This window comes from Galeopterus variegatus, unplaced genomic scaffold, assembly GCF_000696425.1.
Source record: "Galeopterus variegatus unplaced genomic scaffold, G_variegatus-3.0.2 Scaffold1220, whole genome shotgun sequence".
Lineage (NCBI taxonomy): Eukaryota > Metazoa > Chordata > Mammalia > Dermoptera > Cynocephalidae > Galeopterus > Galeopterus variegatus.
The window spans coordinates 121,680-142,100 of record NW_007727331.1 but is presented as its reverse complement, the minus strand read 5'-3'; the positions used below and the strand labels follow the sequence as shown (position 1 = coordinate 142,100).

General features: G+C 33.6%; 1 protein-coding gene across 2 annotated transcripts in view; it reads right to left on the bottom strand.

Moving 5' to 3' along the window:
* NT5DC1 (5'-nucleotidase domain containing 1) overlaps positions 1–20,421 on the bottom strand; it is a 140,818-nt gene that overhangs the window by 98,026 nt on the left and 22,371 nt on the right. The gene's annotated exons all lie outside the window — the stretch shown is intronic.

The window sequence follows — 20,421 nt, the reverse complement described above, 5'->3', positions numbered from 1 at the left end:
AAAAAAAAAAAAAAAAAAAAAAAACCCTTGGGAGGAAGAGGAAATGTGGCTATACTTGAGCATGTGGTGCCTGGAGGCCACTTTTCTGCTGACTGGAGCCTGGTGTATGAAGGGTCTGTGATCCAGTCTGTGAACAGGCTTGAGGGGTCTGTGAGCTCCAGACCCAGCCCTAGCTCGACAATTGGTCCACTTGGTACAGGATCACAGGCAGGTAAAAGAGCTCCACAACTGGCAACATCGGCAGGATTCTGACAAGAACCCAGAGCCGGACAGTTTTATTGATGGAATTCTTGGGTAGAGGGCACATGCATTTAACAACTTTAAAGTTCATATTAATTTACACTTCCTACAGCAGTTTCTACCTGCAATTTTAAAGCCATTTATATTTCCTTTTTTGTGAACTGTTAGTTACTTTTGTCCATTATTGAACTGGGTTACTGTTTTGTTTTTAATACTTTTTAAAAGAAACTCTTTATAACAACTATTAACTCCTTGTCCATTATATGAGCTGGGAACTTTTTTCCCAGTTTGTCATTTATCTTTAATTTTACTGCATTTTTCCTTATATGCAGGATGTTTTTTAATGTTGTCAGATTCATACTTCTTTTCTTTTATGGTTTTTGGGTTTGAAGTCATACTTCGAAAGGCTTTCTAACTCCAGGATTAAAAAAAAAAAAAAAATATATATATATATATATATATATACATATATTCCCCCTACACTTTCTACTGGCAGTTTTATAATTTCTTCTATAATGCTTAGATCTCTGATCTCTGTGCGATTAATTTTAGTATTAGGTGTGAAGTAGGCCACAACTTAATTTTTTCAGATAAGTATCCTTAAGTCAAACACCACTTATTGAATAATCAGTTTTCCACTGATTCAAATTTTAAAATGCTATCTTTATCACATATACTAAATCCCCCAGTCCCTTTGGGTCTATTTCGGGACTTTCTATTCAATTTGAATACCATGATTTTTAAACAATGTAAACCGAAAATAATTTATACTTATATTAAAGTTTAAGAAACATAAATTCTGTTATGTCATAACTACAGTAAACTATAAGATACCAATAAAGTAAACATTTCTCCTAGATTCAATTCATATTTGTTATTTCATTTAACCTCCTCCACACCCTTGGCACATTCTTTCTTTAAGTAGAAAGTTTCCAAGTGGCCAGCTAAGAATTTCCCTACTTTTAACCCAAAGGGATTTCTTTCCCTCGTTTGAGTGAAATAACTCTTATTATTTACTTATGTGGTATAGCTTCAGAGAAATTCCTTCTTCCCCCTTTTATCTGAACTTGAGAAGTCAAAGTATGATCAAGTCCATTTAGCAAGCTATCTAAAATCATAAGTTGATGCCACCTACTCAAAAAAGTATACAGCCAAAGTTTTTCTGAAATCTGGGTAATTTTTGTTTGCCTGATTCACTTTTAACCATATTCTGAACTCAAATCTCAGATGATTATATTCTTTTATCACCCACGGACTCTCCCTACCTCAAGTTCTGCCCAACACACCACCACATAAAGTATGCAAGTTTTTTTCTAGTCAGTACTAACTGTAACCAAAATCAACAAATTGGGCTGTGGGACACATGGCTGGTAACTGTGCAGATGCTAACTGTGACAAGAGAAGGAGAGGGCATCCCTCTACTTTGATGCTGCTCTCCAGAAATAAGTAAGGGAAGATTTTTGCCTAGTACAGTACTGTGAAAAAGCTAGATTGGATACCAAATTAATATAACTACCAAACAAAATTCTAAGCAGGTCTTTGCTGCTCTTAACTAGCTTCACATAGATGTTAAAAGAAGTTGAGAAGGTACCAAATTTGATTAGTTTACAAGTATAATTTTCAGCTCGGCCACACAATTACTGTTAAAAATGAAATAATATTCTAAATAAAAGTATGAATTGCTAAAAATCTGAAAATGAACAAAAAGTTAAGAAAATGAGACAAACCATTTTCATATCTTATTAGATGGAAGATACAAATTTGAATTTTAAATCACTGGGAATATTTTAAAGAAAGCTCTAAAATATTAATAGCAGTGATTACATAACATGGTAAACAAATAGTAGGTAAGAGATAAATAGAAAATAACCTTAAGAATAATCTATAAAATGATAGTAGCAGGACTTCTAATAAAATAACAAAGGATCCATTTTAATACATTTAAATGAATGAAAAGCCTGTGAATTTAACCTGAAGTAGTGATATAATCAATCTCTTTTCTAAGATCTGATAAAGAACAAAGAAAATTTTGCATTTTGAAAATCATTTCTTTTTCATCATCAATTTAATGTTATTAATTTTTTAGAATTTCAGTGAAGTTACTGAACCCAGATCTTATGATGTTGATAAGCAAAATATTTTGCTGCCTATTTACTTCATCATATCTCATCTTTCTAAACAAATTCATTTGAAGACATTTAATAGCAAGCAGTTACCAACTGTCCTCTGTAACATAAAACTGCACAGAGAAAGAGTTTAAAGAAGCTTTCAATCTATTACAAATGCTTCAAGACAGAAACCCAAAGGAAGCTTTTATGTCCTATAACTTTGCTCATGTATTAGGTTTAAAAGGCATCCCATTTGTCGTGTCAATCTGATATAAGAATCAAACCTATGATTGCTGCATTCATTCATCCTGAGAATATTTCAGCACCAAACTCTAGCTGAATCCTTTGACCTCAGATCATTTTTCCACTGTTGGCAACTAGCACATTTTTAAACAAATCCAATAACTTTCAAAAAGTTGTACAGAAAACAGTCAAAGCCATCAGTCTACGATCCCTTGTTTGGAAAAGTCTCATTTTGAACTAAGAGCCAAACAGAGGTCTCATTCTCCTATCATGCATGTTTGTGGCTGGGATATGGTGAACTAGCTCAACGTCCTCAGGGACAAATACCATTGGCTCACCACTCCTGGTTTACTTCAGGCTGCTATCACACCCAGTCCTCTTAAGGATTATACTACTGGTGTGAAGTCTAAGAAACAATTGACCCAAAGTCCGGTATGGACTACAAATAGACTTAGTGTAAGAGTTCATTTACTAGCTTATTTGAAATCAAGATTAATTTAAATACACTCAAATATTTGAGTTCTAAACTTAGAGTTTTATATTTAAAGTAATATAGAAAACCAGGAAAAACAAGTTCAATAAATATATTTAGCAGCTCAGTGTATGTGAACAGAAGTTGGAATTCTCCTTTAAGTTTACATTTCAATTTTGTAACAAGAATGTGTTTGTTTTCATACTTTGTTATAAAAAGAATTTCAATTATATAAAACCCCAGGAAATCTAAATATCTGAATGTAGAATGGCCAATACCACTAATAAATGAGCTCTGGATCGCTATAAAAATACAAATGATTGTATTTATTTGGCAATGAGTGTGGAAAATCATAATGAAAAAGGTCCTAATCTCTCCAAGTTTTTTTTTCTCTAGTTTTAAAAAGATTTAAGACATTCTATTCACATCTGCACTTTTAAAGGGTTATAAATAGTTCACTAATTGTTATAGATTAAAATCTAATAGAGAAAACACATTACGACCAAACACTACTACAAACTTAGCCATTTTGCAATTAATGACACTTAGTAATAATCTTTCTTGATTTGGTTATAATGAAATGAATTACTATAATTAATTTTACTGGACGAATGACTTATTTCCTAGGCTTATCCATAAAATTATCACTTGTCTTAAAAAAATTATATATCAAACACCCAAATATGTAGCACAGTAAAATGCTAAATTAACAACAATAAAAAATGATATGCTCTCAATCATGAACTATGGCTAAAAGGAGAGAATACTTCCAAAACTCCACGGAAAGATTCATATTATCTTTTAATTCTAGTTCCATGAATTTTTTGAGGCACCCTTGTAGAACTTAATTCACTTCGAACAAAACAAATTAAAATAAGGAGGTGAGAAAATATAGTATTAGGGCTTTTAATGTTATCTATATTGGTTAAATTTCCTTTAATTATTATCTATGCTAGAGGCAAATTTAATATAAGTAAAATGTCAGGAATTTTGATATTACTTCTAATTATTACTCAAATTCACAAAATCCTTCTCTAGGAATTTCAAAGCATAATGAAATGTTTATGACAGAACCATAGTTTTTTTCCAAATAAGATGTAAACCATAATCTCTATGTTTTTATACACCAATTTTTCCCACCATAAAACAGAGAATAGCTAGTCCATATTCTGGGGTGTATTTACTTGATTTCTATGTACTGACACTGACAAATGTGTGAAGAAACTAGGGCACATGGAACAAATGCCGTTAGTAGAAAAAAATATCATCTAGAACTGATAAACACAGAAGCTTGCATCTTTCACAGCTTGAAGCACACAGTTGACAAGAAATGAAAAGAAACAAGAAAAGCAGTACCATATTGTATTTTTCAGAGTTGGAAGAACACCATACATTTATTTCACTGATTCCTTCTTGTGTACCTCTGAGCCACTGCCATAAAACTCTTAGTTATTATTCTATCAAGATGCCCAGGTCTCTAAAGCAAAAAACTCAGTTTTCACCACACACTATAAACTAAGGATCTCACTTCCTATACATGTTTATTTTCAGATGCTAACAAATTGCAAAAAAATTATCAGAAGCAAGTTACAAACTCATTTATCTTGTTTTAAGAGTGAAAACTATGTTTAATATTAAAACTGGCATTGATGATATATAAAGTAATTAAATACAAAATATGAAACCTGAAACTAAGCAAGAGACACTTTCAAATTAGGCTGTATGTGGTTTTGGTTTTTACATTATTTAAAAAAATTTATTTTCCGACTCAATGCAACTCTACTACTTTTTCCTAAGAATTTATGGAAAGTAACAACTTCATTTTGGATTTTAAAAACAAAGCAAAATAGAGTTAAATAGAGTTTGTGGTGTTCTTGTCTTTTATAATCAAATTACTAAAACTTGTCCCACAAATTGTGAAAAATAAAATGAAACACATGCGAACTGTACTAATAATATAAGTTTCATAGTTTAGAAAGGATATTCATTTAGCCCCCACAAGAAAATTTTGTAAATATCAAAGTAATAAGAAATAAGATCGTAGCATCTATCTATTTGTATTGTGTACTACAAATTAGCTATTAAATAAAAATAAGAAGTAACAAATCTTTTTTGGGTTTTCATACAAGTAACTTCAAAATTTTCCTGAAATAGGAATTCCTATGTATTTTCTAGACTAGAACATCTCACATTTACAGTGTTTTCCTCAGAAAACAATTAAGAAACAATTAAGACCCTGTATAAGGATTTTTAGCAATTAAATGCTGATCTTACTTAATCCTCAACTGGAAACATTTCCCGTTGGAAACTCAAAAAAAGAAAACGTGAAGCTAGTTATTATTGTACAAGAATAAAAATTATGTTTTCTTGAATTCAAATGTTGAATATAAACTTCTGTTAGTGATTTTTGTAAAACCTTTGCAAGTAAATCTAGAATTGTCACCTATCTCTATTAGAGAAAGGAAGGTCACCAAACAGAAAAATTTAGTGAAACATTCTCTACCATCATTCGCAGGGGTGCCAGTTCTTTTCTTGGACATACAATGACTAAGGGTCCCACTGGAAAGAAGGAAAAAGAATAATATAAATAACTTACTGGGTTCCAATGAGTTATTTTTTAAAAGCTGAGTCTATCTTAGCTAGATAATAGCTGCAGACAACACATTAAGATGCCATAAAAAGTGTGAAAGACAAGTTACGAAATGGGAAAAGATATCTGCAAACATATAACTAATGAAAACCAATACTCAAAATATGTAAGGAACACTAAAAAAACCAACAACAAAACCAGAAAATCTAATTAAAAAAGGGGAAAGTAAAACGCACTTGAGAGAAGAGTAAACACATATGGCCTATAAACATGAAAACATGCTCACCCTTCTTAGAATCAGACATACATAAATAAAAATCTAATGGGACAGCATTTTACAACTATTGATTGGCAAACTTTAAAATTTAGATAATACCAAGTGGTTGTGACTCTTATGACCTGTTGGTAAAAATGTAAAATGGCTTTAGCAAACAATCTGGAATTAGCCAGTAGAAAAATATACACATTCAGTATTCCACTCCTAGATATATTCCCTGGAAAAAATCCTTTGCATGTAGGCAGGAAACACATACAAGAATGTTCAAAGTATAATTTTTAACAACAAGTAGAAATAAGCTAAATATCCATCAACAAATAAATTCTGGTATACTTAAACCATGGGAAACTACAGAGAAGTGAAAAATGAATAAATAAGAGCCACATTCGTAAGTATAAACAAATTTCAAAAACATGATAGTGTGTCACAAAAGCAAGCTGCAGAAGCACACAATACTGTATAGTTCCTTTTAAACACAGAGTTTAAAGACATGCAAAACAAAGTCACTGTGGGACATGTGTGTGCGTGTTTTTTTTTGCCATGGGATGTGGAGTGGTATACTTTCTATGAAGACAGAGGGAATAACAGCCTCAAAAGTCAGCACTGTTACCTACATGGGGAACACAGGAATGCAGTCAGGGAGGTGTGCATACAGACCCCAAATGTAATGGTAACGTAGGTTTCTTAGCTGGGTAGCAGATACACCTATGTTCACTGTAATCAATATTCTGTCTTTAGTATAAAAGAATCATATAGACTGTATATGTATGAATGTTTTCCCAATTTTAAGAGTTTTTTAAAAGGGTCCTTTTTCTTGAAAACTGTGGACAGCAATGGGAGATAGGCATGATGTGGCCAGAAGTGTAAAGGAGTTGCTCCCACCCTGAGAAAGTATATTAGCTAAGTGATATATAAACTGCTACATCAGCATTTCAGTCAGTTTCTATGGGTTTGAACGTGAGCATAAGTGGACGATTTTAAGTAACAATCGGAGGAAATTAAACAAAAGAATACCTAAAAATACCTGACAGTAAGCTCTAGTGGAAGATGCCAATGTAGTCTTTGAATGAGGTGTCCAAAGGTGTGGTTGCATTCATCTCTTCACTCTGCACCTACAGCTTTATGAACCTGTGCAATGTCTTGGGCTTCAGTTTCCTTACATATGATATGTAACACATAATGTTCTTGTGGGTCAAATGAGAAAAGCAAAATACCTGACACATAGGAGAAACTCAATAAATGCAAATCCAATCTGAAGACAAAGTTGAATCAGATCTAATTCAAATGATAATCTGGTAACATTATTAAAAAAATAACTGACAGAAGACATAAGTGCCTTACTAGGTCTCAAAGACAGACAACTTTTATGTGAATGGCTCTCACCTTGAGGAAGACAGCATAATATTTATAATGCCTCTGGAGCAAAACAAAGTTAAGTTTCTATTTCTCTCTTTCCTCCTACAACAAGAAGTATCAAGGGTGCTGGGATAACTGGTTATCCATTTGCAGGAGATTGAAACTAGACCCACATCTCTCACCATGTACTAAAATCAACTCAAAATGGATCAAGGATTTAAATATACACCCCTAAACAATAAAACTTATTAAAGAAAATATAGGAGAAACCCTTCAGCAAATAGGGCTGGGCACAGACTTCATGAATATGACCCCAAAAGCATGGGCAACCAAAGGAAAAATAAACAAATGGGACTATATCAAACTGAAAAGTTTCTGCACAGCAAAAGAAACAATTAACAGAGCTAAAAGACAGCCAACAGAGTGGGAGAAAATATTTGCAAAATACATGTCTGACAAAGGACTAATATCCAGAATATATAAAGAACTCAAACATCTTTACAAGAAAAAAACAAGCAACCCAATTAAAAAATGGGCAAAAGATCTAAGTAGGCATTTCTCTAAAGAAGATATGCAAATGGCCAACAGTCATATGAAAAAATGCTCAACATCACTCAGCATCTGGGAAATGCAAATCAAAACCACACTGAGATACCATCTCACCCCAGTTAGGATGGCTAAAATCCAAAAGACGCTGAAAGATAAATGCTGGTGGGGTTGCGGAGAGAGGGGAACTCTCATACATTGTTGGTGGGAATGCAAAATGGTGCAGCCTCTATGGAAAATGGTATAGAGTTTCCTCAAACACAAGCAACCCAATTAAAAAATGGGCAAAAGAGCTAAGTAGGCATTTCTCTAAAGAAGATATGCAAATGGCCAACAGTCATATGAAAAAATGCTCAACATCACTCAGCATCCGGGAAATGCAAATCAAAACCACACTGAGATACCATCTCACCCCAGTTAGGATGGCCAAAATCCAAAAGACGCTGAAAGATAAATGCTGGCGTGCTTGTGGAGAAAAAGGAACTCTCATACGTTGTTGGTGGGAATGCAAAATGGTGCTATCCCTATGGAAAATGGTTTGGAGGTTCCTCAAACAGCTGAAGATAGATCTACCATACGACCCAGCTATCCCACTGCTGGGAATATATCCAAAGGAATGGAAATCATCAAGTCGAAGGTATACCTGTACCCCAATGTTCATTGCAGCAGCACTCTTTACAATAGCCAAGAGTTGGAATCAGCCCAAATGTCCATCATCGGATGAGTGGATACGGAAAATGTGGTATATCTACACAATGGAATATTACTCAGCTATAAAAACAAATGAAATACTGCCATTTGCAACAACATGGATGGACCTTGAGAGAAGTATTTAAAGAACCACAGCTCATAATGGGGCCCACATGTATACTTTTCAATTGAGAAACTAGATCATAAAGTGCTATAAAGTACAATTAACAAATTTAAAAATATGGAAAAGCTCTTTATTGTCATATGAAATGTTTTTAAAAATTCTGATAAACTTATCAACACCACAAGTCAAATGCATTTGAAAAGCAGTTTAGCATCATTATACCATACCATACAATGTCATTAAAATGTACAAGAATTTTGTTATATCAATACTCTGGGTAAAATAAGGTCTAAGAATAGATGGATTTCAAATATGATTATTTCTCAATATTACTTTGGAGTCAGCTTTTAAATTGTATTATCGAAAATATAAAATTGTATTATCTAAAACCTACAGAAGAGTTTAATCAACATTTCTACCAAATAACACAGAATATTGATTCTTTAAATTAATTACCTACTAATTGTTACTAGCAGACTGGGAGCTTTTCCACTCTGCCATCCCCTGCTCCCCCAAACACATATGAACATTTGGTGAGGTCAGTTGTTTCCCACAGTCTGCAAAACTCTTAACATTCACCCTTTAAATTCTCCTACTAGAATTTCTACCAAACAATTCTTTTCTCCTTATATCTGTATTTTTTTTACAGTTATGCCATATATCATAAGCGTATATCTATTTCCTGTAATTATACTATTTTATCAGTCATATATGATCAAAATGCCTTTTACTAAATTAATCTTTAAAAGTTTTACTCTGATGCAATTATAGAAATCCTCCTGGCCGCAAAACTAAAAATGCAATTATAAATTAACATTTACCATCGTGAGAAATCAAAATTTATGGGGAAATCAAAGCAAAAGCAGGACTGGAGGTAAAATGGGAAATATCCAAATATCTATTCTTATTCTCTCAATATCATAGTTATAATCAAGAGCAATCCCCTGTCATATTTAACTCATGCTTAATATGATTCTATACAAATATGAAATCCCCCAAATGCAGTTCTAAATATTTCCATTAGTATATGTAAACTAGTGCTGCTGTTTGCAAAATCAAACAAAGATCCTAATGTCATTCCACCAGCTCCACTCGAATATTAAACAAAAATGATGAAACTACTATGAACTCAAAATTAAGAAGTGGTGTTATCCCATGAAGCTTTATATTGGAACACAACTTTCCATATACAAAATACTGACCTTACCTAAATTTGGAGGAAAAAAAAAAGATTCTCTGATAAGCATGTTAGTACTAGTCCAAAATAGGATAATACTAAATTTAAAATGTATTTTAAGGTTTCTGTTGCCAATAAAACCACATGATACTTGAGTTCTTTATGTTGTACCTGCCAACTCAAAAATAATTTTTTCATATGAAGGGTAGGAATGAACTAAAGACAGAAATTAGATTAATCTTTAGCTCAAAGTTGAGTTATTTATCATACTAAATTTAGAGAAATACTAGCATTTGAAAAAGTCACAGGTAACCTAGGATACATTAGCAAGAGGATTTTAATTATAAATTAATTCATAAAAAGCTCTCTTTTCTTTAAAAATCCATCAAACCATGAAGTTGACAAGACCACATTAAAGATTCTTAAATGGGATCTCTTTCTGTCAGACAAATAGCATCTCAACTTTTACTACAACTAATCCATTGCTAGGATTAAAATATTAGTAATAATTCAAAAGTCTCCCAAATCATTGAGAATTTTTAGTTATGCAATCTTGCTTTTCAATTATTAGGCCATGATGTGCTAAAAAAAATAAGCATATTCACACTTCGGGATAAAAACAAACACTGACATTAGCACTATTCGCTTATCAATTAGCTTCTTTTTCAATTAGCAAATTCTGAATTAACTTATCTTAGAACCGAAACAACATAAGTCTTTCAATGGTAAAGAATGGAAACAGCTTCCATCAACTTGAGACGATAATTTGGAAGACAAGTGAACTGGGATTACCCTTTCACACAAATTCTTGTCAAGGAACAGCCAACGCAGTAGTTCCTAATTAAGAATTATACCGGGTTCCTCATAAATTCTCAAGAAAAATGTCCATAGAAAAAAGAAACTTCACCATGGAGAGCTGGACTAGTATGCTTAACTTCCCTGGGCCTCAAATTGTTGATCTGTAAAGATGAGATAACAGTACCTACTTCATGGGGCTGCTATGAGAAGTAAATAAAATAATATATGTAAAGTTCTTAGAATTGTACCTAGCACATGAAAAGAGCTTAAAATGTTAGCTATTGAGCTGGAAATTTTCTATAGATTTTTACAACCCTAAAAGACACCTGATTCTCCATGCAAATTTGTAAGTACTACACTCATGCATTTTATAAAAGATATCTTGGTACAGTAAGCAATAGTATTTGTCTAAGGGTCTGTTGATGGCTGAATGGATAAAGAAAATGTGGTCTGGAAAGGAATATTATTCAGTCTTAAAAAAGGAGGAAATCCTCCCATTTTTGACAACATGGATGAACATAGAGGACATTATGCTGAGTGAAATAAGCCAAACAGAAAGACAAATACCTCATGATCTCACTCACATGGAATCTAAAAAAGTAAAATTTGTAGAAGTAGAGAATAGAATGGTGGTAGCCAGGGACTGGACAGTGGGAGAATGGGGAAATGGTGGTCAAAGTATACAAATTTTCAGTTATGCAGGATGAATAAGCTCAGGAAATCTAATGTATGGTTACTATAATAAACAATACTATATCATATACTTAAAATCTGCCAAAAGGGTAGATCGTATGTGTTCTCGCCACATGTGCACATGTGCTGTAATTATGTGATGAATATGTTAATTAGCTTTACTGTAGTAACCATTTTGCAATGTATACATACAGTATTTCAAAACATCACATTGTATACCTTAAATATATACAATTTTTGTCAATTATACTTCAATAAAGCTGGAAAAAAAAATAAATGAATTTTTGTAAAAACATGACCAGGGATGGTCTGATCCACAGGCTAGAGTAGTGTCTTAAGTATACCACGTGCAAAAAAATATTTTTCAAATGAAATACAGTATAGTGAGGCAAGAGTACATATTCAATATAACTTGTAGAAAATACTTTTGGTACAATAAGTTGTATTGTTCATTAAGTAATGAAATGGCTTATTTCTTTAATGGGAAAAGTTAATTCTGCCCAAACATACCTTTGCTGAATAATAAATAGAACCCAGGACTCTGCCACTGTTACCTGGAGGACTTACATGAAGTCATAAAAAATGGGTTATGGATGCTACGAACAAAATTTAAATATCAGCTTCTGGTACTTACTAAGATACTAATCTCAGTATCTCCTGCAGCTTTAATATTAATTTTTTAGTAATAATAAATGCAATTCTCAAATTTTTCATCTTACAAACTCTGATGTTCTAAAATATCTATCCCATACTCAAAACCCAAATAATAACATTTTTCCCTTGTAAAGGTCATATATTCTCTCCATTCAGGAGAGAAACAGGTACTTTGAGCAGGGAAAGAATCAATAAATGCTATCAGTAATCTATGAGCCCATTTTTATTTCCTGGCATACAACATGTTTCATAAGTTGAAAAGTTGAATAAATCAACACCCCAACAAGTATAAATGAGGTATGGATGGGTGAAAAATTTTGGAAAATAAAACACAGCCATGTCTAAAAAGTTAGCTGTTGCTCTGAAACTGCACAATTCAGGTTTGTGAAACAGAGAAATCCCTTTCAATTCCCACGAGTCTAGAATCCTCTCCTTTTTCTTCTTCTCTCATCTCAGCCCCCAACCTGCACCTTCCCTCTTACATCTATACTTCCTGTCCATGCCTATCTTGAGAGACACTGTCTTTGGAAAATCTAACTCTGAGATTCTAACTTATTAGCCAATAGAACAATTTAAGGTACACAGTCACTTGAAAAGCAACTACAGTTATTTTCTTTTGTGAAAACTGCTTTAGGAAGCAGTTGTTGATGTTCGGACCTCTATAAGAATTCAGTTATTCTAAGATGAGTCAGTGGAAAAGACTCAGATCCAAACCAGCACTGTGCAAAAGGCCCCACCCCTGGGTGCCCACAAGCATGAGGCAAACCACCCATATTCAATAAATATTGAAAACTGGTCTCCTAAAGCTCTAAGCTCCATGTTTAGAGGTCCATGCTTTGTGCCAGGCACTACCTGTGTAGAGTGGAGTTTCAATGATAAATAATTGATAATCCTTGAATTACATTCAGGAAAGAGTATGATAAAGTGATGAGAGAACACCATTTCATGATTTGGAAGACGGATTTACACAGACACTACAGAAGCCAGAGCAAAGGCTGTCAGAGGCTGTGTCTGGTGTTTCTCTCCTCCATGAGCCTAAGATCATCAAGAGTAGGAAGTAGCTCCTGTTCTATGTTCCCAGCATCTAACCTAGCAACTGGCACACAGCAGAGGGTCAAGAAAAAGTATGGCAATCACTTGAGAAGACTGGTGATCAAAAGAGATTCAAATATAATGTCAGAGGTATTTACTCCTTCAGCAACATCATCATTATTATCTATCAAGCATTCCCAGGCCTTGTTTGGCCACTTTACATGTATCTTATTTTACCTTCCAAGGTTCCTAACAAATAAAAGAAAGCAAGATAAAGCCACAGCATGTCTACATTTCAGCCGTATTGGCACCAAAAGTGGCAAGAGTTATTTTTGACTCGGAAGTGACTAAATATAATTGATAGAATTTTAGCACTAAAAGGGCCATTGGAGGAAAAAACCTACCACTATTAATAGTTATTATGCTACAGTGTATAAATTTTATTTTCCATTTAATTTTTTACATTTTCCCTAAATAGCAATTACATTTAAAATGTGAAAGAAAGGAAGACATTTAGGGATTTTACCAATGAAGAAACCAGGGTGAAGAAGGCCAAGTGACCTGCTCAGAGCAACTGATGGGCAAGAGGCAGGAGCCAGAGGCAGGAAAAGTACTCATTTAGCATCTGTCCACAGTCAGGGGTACAGGTCTGTTTGCCAGGCAACTAGGTTATCTGGTCAAAAAAATAAGTAGATCAGGGTCCAGCATTACTTATATTGAAAACTTTGGGTCATATTTTAATTGTTAATATGAGTAAGTTAAATAGCTGTGTAAGCATCAGTCTCGAGAGTGCATTTCTTGATGGTCTATGTTGCCACCCAAAACCTATAGGTAGTCAGGTAACCTGTAGGTACTTCATACCCTGTAGGTACTCAGGTACCCTATAAGTACTTCATACCCTATTGGTGGTGATTGTGGAGTTGTTATGAAGCATGATAATAAACAAGGTGCAAAAAGATTCAAATAAAAAGTGTCACCCTGTGATCTGCCCTAATGATCACTTCAACTGTCTATCGAATTTCTCCTTCCAACTTAGCAGAGACTGCATGTGAAAGCTGAACTCTTAACTAGAGTAGGAATGTGTGTGAATGGCCAAGAACCCATTCGGTGGCCAAGATCCTTGAAGATCTTAGGTAAAGAGGCCAAGAAGATCTATATTTTTCACTCACAGCCAGGTTATTACGGAAAGAAAGTGATGTCATTAAGTGCCATGCAAAATTATGAGCTCTTTAAGTGATGTAACAATTTATGTGCCATAGAAAATAGAATATAAAGCCCCTGTTCAAACTTTTTAAATGACTCTCAGTTTTTCTTGACCTGACCTGAAGTTTTAGGGTATTTTCATAAACACCTGTTTTTATTCATGAATTTCTCTTTTCAGGCCCTCAGCAGGTATCTAACCACTAAACCACATTAGACTATTTACACAAATAGGTCATTTTTAACTTCTGGGCTCTGTAATAACACTTATGAATGTTTTTTAAAATTTTTTCAAGAGTAATGAGCTACAGCAAGGTGGTGATGGCAGCTGTGGGTCTCAAGGTGCCTGAACTGAACTTCTGGGCATTTTTCCTATTTCTACTGCTAAGAGGATGATGGATTAGAGGAACAGGAAAATCAGTATCCTGCTGGGTAAGGAGATGAACACAGGAGCTTAGTAACTGGCGTTTTTCCCTCAGTGGGCTCTCTCATCAACAGCTCTTCACTTCAGAAATTTAAGTCGATTAAACAATAGGGAAAGAGACATGCAGAACAGAGAAATTAGTTTTCTCATCTGAAGAATAAAATGACTGATCTAGATGACCTTTAATACCTCTTACAGCTTGAATCTATGAAAGAACAATACTGCTCTGAATCAAAAATGTATGTACCTAAAGGGAAATTTTTCACATTAAAAAAAAAAAACCTCATAAGCAAACTAAAAAGACAAATGACAAAGTGGGAAAATACAGGCAAACTATAGCACAGAAAAGAGGCTTAGATTCCTAAGTTATAGAACACCTGTGGGAAAAGTGGGCTAGAGATGCAGTCTTAACTACGTGAAAAGATGCTCAAGCACACTCTTAGTAAGAAGAATGAAAATAATAACTAGACAGAGATTCTAATTTTCACCTTTAAGGTGGGCGAAAATCTAAAAGTTCAACAAAATCCAAACAACATATGCTGTTGGTGAGGTTGTGGTGAAACAGGCACTCTCACACATTGATGATGGGAATGCAAAATGATACAACACCTACGGAGAGGAATTTAATGTTATTTAACAAAATTACATATCTACCTCCTAACCCACATGAGTCCCAATTTAAGAATCTCTCCCAAAGATATATGGGCAAAAATACATAACACAAAGTTCTTCACTATAGAAGTATTTGTATTAGCAAAAGACAAGAAATAACACACATGTCCATCAACAGAGCAATGGCTAAAAAAGCTCTGGAACATCCATACAATGGAGTACTATGAAGCTGTAAAAAAGAATGCAGACCATCTTCATATGTTATGCATTGATCTCCAAGATAAACTTTTGTAAAAAAAAGAGGTAAGATAAAGTATGTATATTATAATGCCATTTGTCTAAGAAATTGAAAGAGAATATGAATATTTACATATGTTTTAATAATAGAAGGATAAATCAAATATATATATATTTTGAAATGGTTATGTATAGAAGAAAGGTAAAACACAGGGTGGACAGTTCAGTAAGAGAAGCTAAACTTCTCTGAATATTCCTTGTTGTATAAATTTGACTTGGGAAATATGCAAAGTACTGGAGCTGGCTTGTACTGGCTCCTGGTAAATGTATGTGCAGGTGTTTTCTAAGCTGGTTGTTTTTACCTTGGTAGAGTAAAGTCAGACACAGTGGTAGTATTTACACCATGTAAATCAGCAAACACATCTCCCCACCCCCAAGCTGGTTGTTAAACACTTATTGGCATACCACAGGAAATGTAAATATTTTAGGAAAGTATAAAACAAAATTAAATTTAAAAAGAGCATTCCTAAACACTGAACACAAAATGAAACAAATAAACCTCCCAGTGAATTTAGTGGGTAGCATTACTACATTGAAATAAGACTTTTCAAGTGACTATAAAGCACAGTAATTTGACTACACAGCTCTAATGGAAATACCAAAACAATTGCAAAAATAATCACTTTAACAGTTTAACTGTTTTCAATATTGTTGCATGGATGATCATATTGTTATTCTGAGAAATTTCTCAGAATATATATGGAATAAAGCAAATGGATAGCTGTTACTGTCATGAGTATTGGGATTTTCAGTACAGGACTAAAGAACTACAAATACTAGTTTGCGGTTATTAAGGAAATACCTTGTGGTCCTGAATGTGAATTGGATATATCAGTATGAAGTTATGATGTCTTTTATATTTAATTAACATTTACATCAATGAATTTCTTAGCTCTGTCCACTGAAAAACCCTAAAAACAATGACCAACCCAGGAGCAATGTGTATCCCTAAACCCCAGATATCCAGATACCCAGACTGTGGTTTCTAACTTCCATTTCCCACAAAAGGAACCAAAACTTTGTGGAGAAATATCTTATTACAGATCTCGGTCAGGATCTGTACAAAATATTGGAAGGAAAGAAGCTATAAAAGACTACTGGGATTATGTCAAAAGGACTTAAGAGCCAACTTGAAGAGGCTCTCACTGGCCACAGATGAGGAAAAAATGTAAGCAATAATAAGATTAATAACTGTCATGGGTTGAAACACATAAAATACATTTCAGTGTTTGAGTTTATAATGATACCCAAACACCTAACTGGGCCACCTCTGGACGATGCTAGGAAGCAAGCTTAATTGTTTTAAACAATGGTAAAGGCATTTTATCCTGCTTTTTCTATACAAACTGTATCTCAGGGTAACCAAACAGGTGATAAAAGAGTGTTTTTCTTTATAAAAATATTCTAGCTAATAAATAAAGAAGGAATGATAAAATTAGAATATCAACATTTTGTAACCTAAAATGAGATCATGAATGTAGGTAATTATCAATGCCTAGTAACACCACAAAAAGAGAGTAAACCAGCAATGAAGGGCCTCTTGATAGAAGTATACACACCACTCTGTATAAAGTATTCTTGTTAAAAAAAATGTGTGTGTGTGTCTGAATGTGTGAATGTGTGTATCTCCAACCTGCATCAGATCAAAACTCTTGATTTAACTACCAATCTGCAGAGGAACAAGTTAAATGAAAAAAATCTGGATTGCAGGAAACGACAAAGGACAAATGACCCAGTTTTTCAACAAATAAACTTCAAGGAGGAAAAAGAGACATGGATAAGAAACCTCGATTAACAGAGAAATACCAATCAATGGCAATTCATGAACCTAATTTGAACAAACAATAAATCAATCGATAAAAAATGTATATGACTATGTATGTGTATACATGTATATAACAGATATGTGTGCATATCTATGTATGTTAGTGTGTATATGTATATAGGTCTATATATGTATTTGTCACACATAACTAAGGAAATATGATTGTGGACTAAAGCATTTGATGATATTTAGAAATGAACAATTTTTTAGATATGAGGGGGATATTATTTTGAAGAAGAACTCATCTTCTGGAGAAATATACTGCAATAGTGACAGGTGAATTAGTACAATATATGGGATTTGCTTCAAAATTTGGCGGGGGGTGGTGAATGGAAGGAGAATTGAGTGACAGTGAGTTGAGATGCATTTGGGTTGGGTGATAGGTACATAGGTATTCATTGCAACTATTCTCCCTTCTTTTATCTAAGACTAAAATTTTCTATAAGTTAAAAAAACCCCTATGAACACAAAGAACAAAAAATTATGTAGTGAATATTAACAAACTAATATCAAACTACACATTCCAACTTAGAAGTCCATCGTGATCATCTGAGGAGCTTTTTCGAAATATGGTCTCTGAACCACCACTATCTTAATGAACCTCAAAGATTGAAGGAACTGTGCCATGCAGGAGTGAAGAAAAGAGGCTGAGAACCACTGTGTAAACACCTTAAGGGTACGGGATGTGCATTATTCACTCAGTATTTACCTCAATGCCTGACACTTAAGAAATATTCAAGAAACATTCATGAATTAATGAATGATCAAATGCAAATAAATAAGCAGGCTTAATAGCAGATCACTGCTAGATGTGCAAAACACATCATTCATATTTGGTATTAAAAAATCACTCAGGTTATTGGGCTTAAAGACCACTACTCTCTGCTTTAAGTGGAATGAATTTCCTTCATAAAGCCACAGACTAGTCACTTCGAACAGCTACAAGCAAACACCTAGAATAAAAATAGTTTTAAATACACAATTGGGTGGGGTGTGGCTAGAAAATATTCTGATTCTACAATCTGTTTTGGACGAGACTGTGCTTCTTATGTGACTAATAAAGCAAACAGTAGTCAGATTCCTTGTGTTGAAAGAAGTACACTATTTGCCAGAAGGGTTGAACGTCAAAGGCTCATCTAATAAAGACACCACATTTTCCAAAGCTAAAGGGGAATACAGAATGACAAATACCCACATATATTTACATATCCCCAAAGGAGGGCATACAACCACCTGGTATGGATTTTTATTCGTCTCTAGTAAGTACTAAATGGAGCCAAGCACACCGTCTGACCACAGGGAACAGCAGAATACTTCGAGCACAAGAATAATCTAATTTTAAAGTTGGGAGAAACTTAGAAACCACCTGGTCCAAGTTTTTCATTGTCTTTATGCAAAAATAGACACCTAGACAGTTAGAATAGCCACAGATGAAAAGATGGCCTACACAGTGCAGAGCAATACATTATCGAAAGCTGAGAATTAATCCTCTGAACATTCACATTAATAATTACTAACAGGGTATCCGTTTCAATTATAAACAAATAGGAATGTGTGTGTACATGTGTGGAAACATATATACACACATAAATACTAAAATATGTATTTCTAATAATTCCTTTCAAAACAAATTCTTTAACCTAGCATTCAAGAGCATTCATAATGTTATCTCACCTAGTTTTTTTCAAAATCTTGTCCCAATGAACCATAAGCAAATGGAAGGCAGCTGTTTTCTCTCACTTATCTTTTGTGGTCTCTTACAGAGACAGAGTATACATTATAATTACAGAAGCTATTTCATATATAATTTCCAAATGATGAAAGAATGATTAGAATATAAACTTTCCAATTCTCCTATTAACCTGAACTGACATAAAAGCCATATTTCATGTGTATCTATGAGTAATATATAAAGACATATATGATGATGTAGATTGTTTTTTAATATGACAATCAGAGAAAGGCTTAAAAGTGAGAGTTAGGAGAAAGGCAGTAAGATGAGTTATCTACAAGGTGCTATAGAGGGCTTTGTTTAAAATACACACAGAAAACAAAAAGGACACCCCTCCCCCCCTTTTTAATCTACTGGTCAAACATTCAATTATTTCAATTACCGATTAATCCTGAATCCATACTACTTTAATTCTGCAGAGGTATAAAAATGATGTAACTGTGCCTGTATATGGAATTCTGCTTCTCACCTAGTTCACTTATACAGTTGATTTGATTTAGATCCAAAATGATGAAACTAAGATACAAAATATAGGCTCTCAACTTCCTGTCTTTATTAGATTTTTTAGGATCCTGAAAACTGATCTTAAGAGTCTCCTAACATTGTTAAAGAGAATACTAACTACTGAAATTGACCATGATAACATTTACATCCACCTTTGAGAAAAAAAGTTTCTAATTGCGTTAATTCAAGATCCCTGAAGGAAATTGCAAAGTAAGCCAATGATATTTTTTAAAAAGCTGAGCAAAGTCTGAAGAATTTTTTCCTTCTAAAATGAACACAGCAACCTTGTGTAAATAAACATAATATGAGATTATCAAGTTAAGAGTTTTTGCAAACTCTACTGCAACTCTAAAGTAAAATCCAAATTTAAGCAAGAAAATCTGAAGCCACTTACTAAACATAGTGTAGTGCTGTAAATAAAGAGTCTAAATTCATCACAGTAATTATACTGTTAACTCTACTAACAAATTCGCAGATGTCTTGAGTCTATCTGAAAAATTTTAAGTATTTAATATGCAAAAATGTGAAATATTTTAAATTTCTCTTATTACCTTCTGAGGGCTAACCCCCAAATCCTGAAATGCAAAACAGCATACCTCTATTTTCACCATTTGGTTTCTTTCTATCAAGCCTAAAAATAAGTGAGAATTGGGGTAAGCTATTTTTATAAACAATCAGAAACATTAATGAGCACATTGATGGCTTTAGGTAATAATTGAAAATTTTGAATGATGGTTTAAATCTACCCCCCACCATACGAATTCTTTCCCCACTTTTCTATACTACCAAATATTTTCAACCAAATAACACAAGAATGTGTTTTTCAA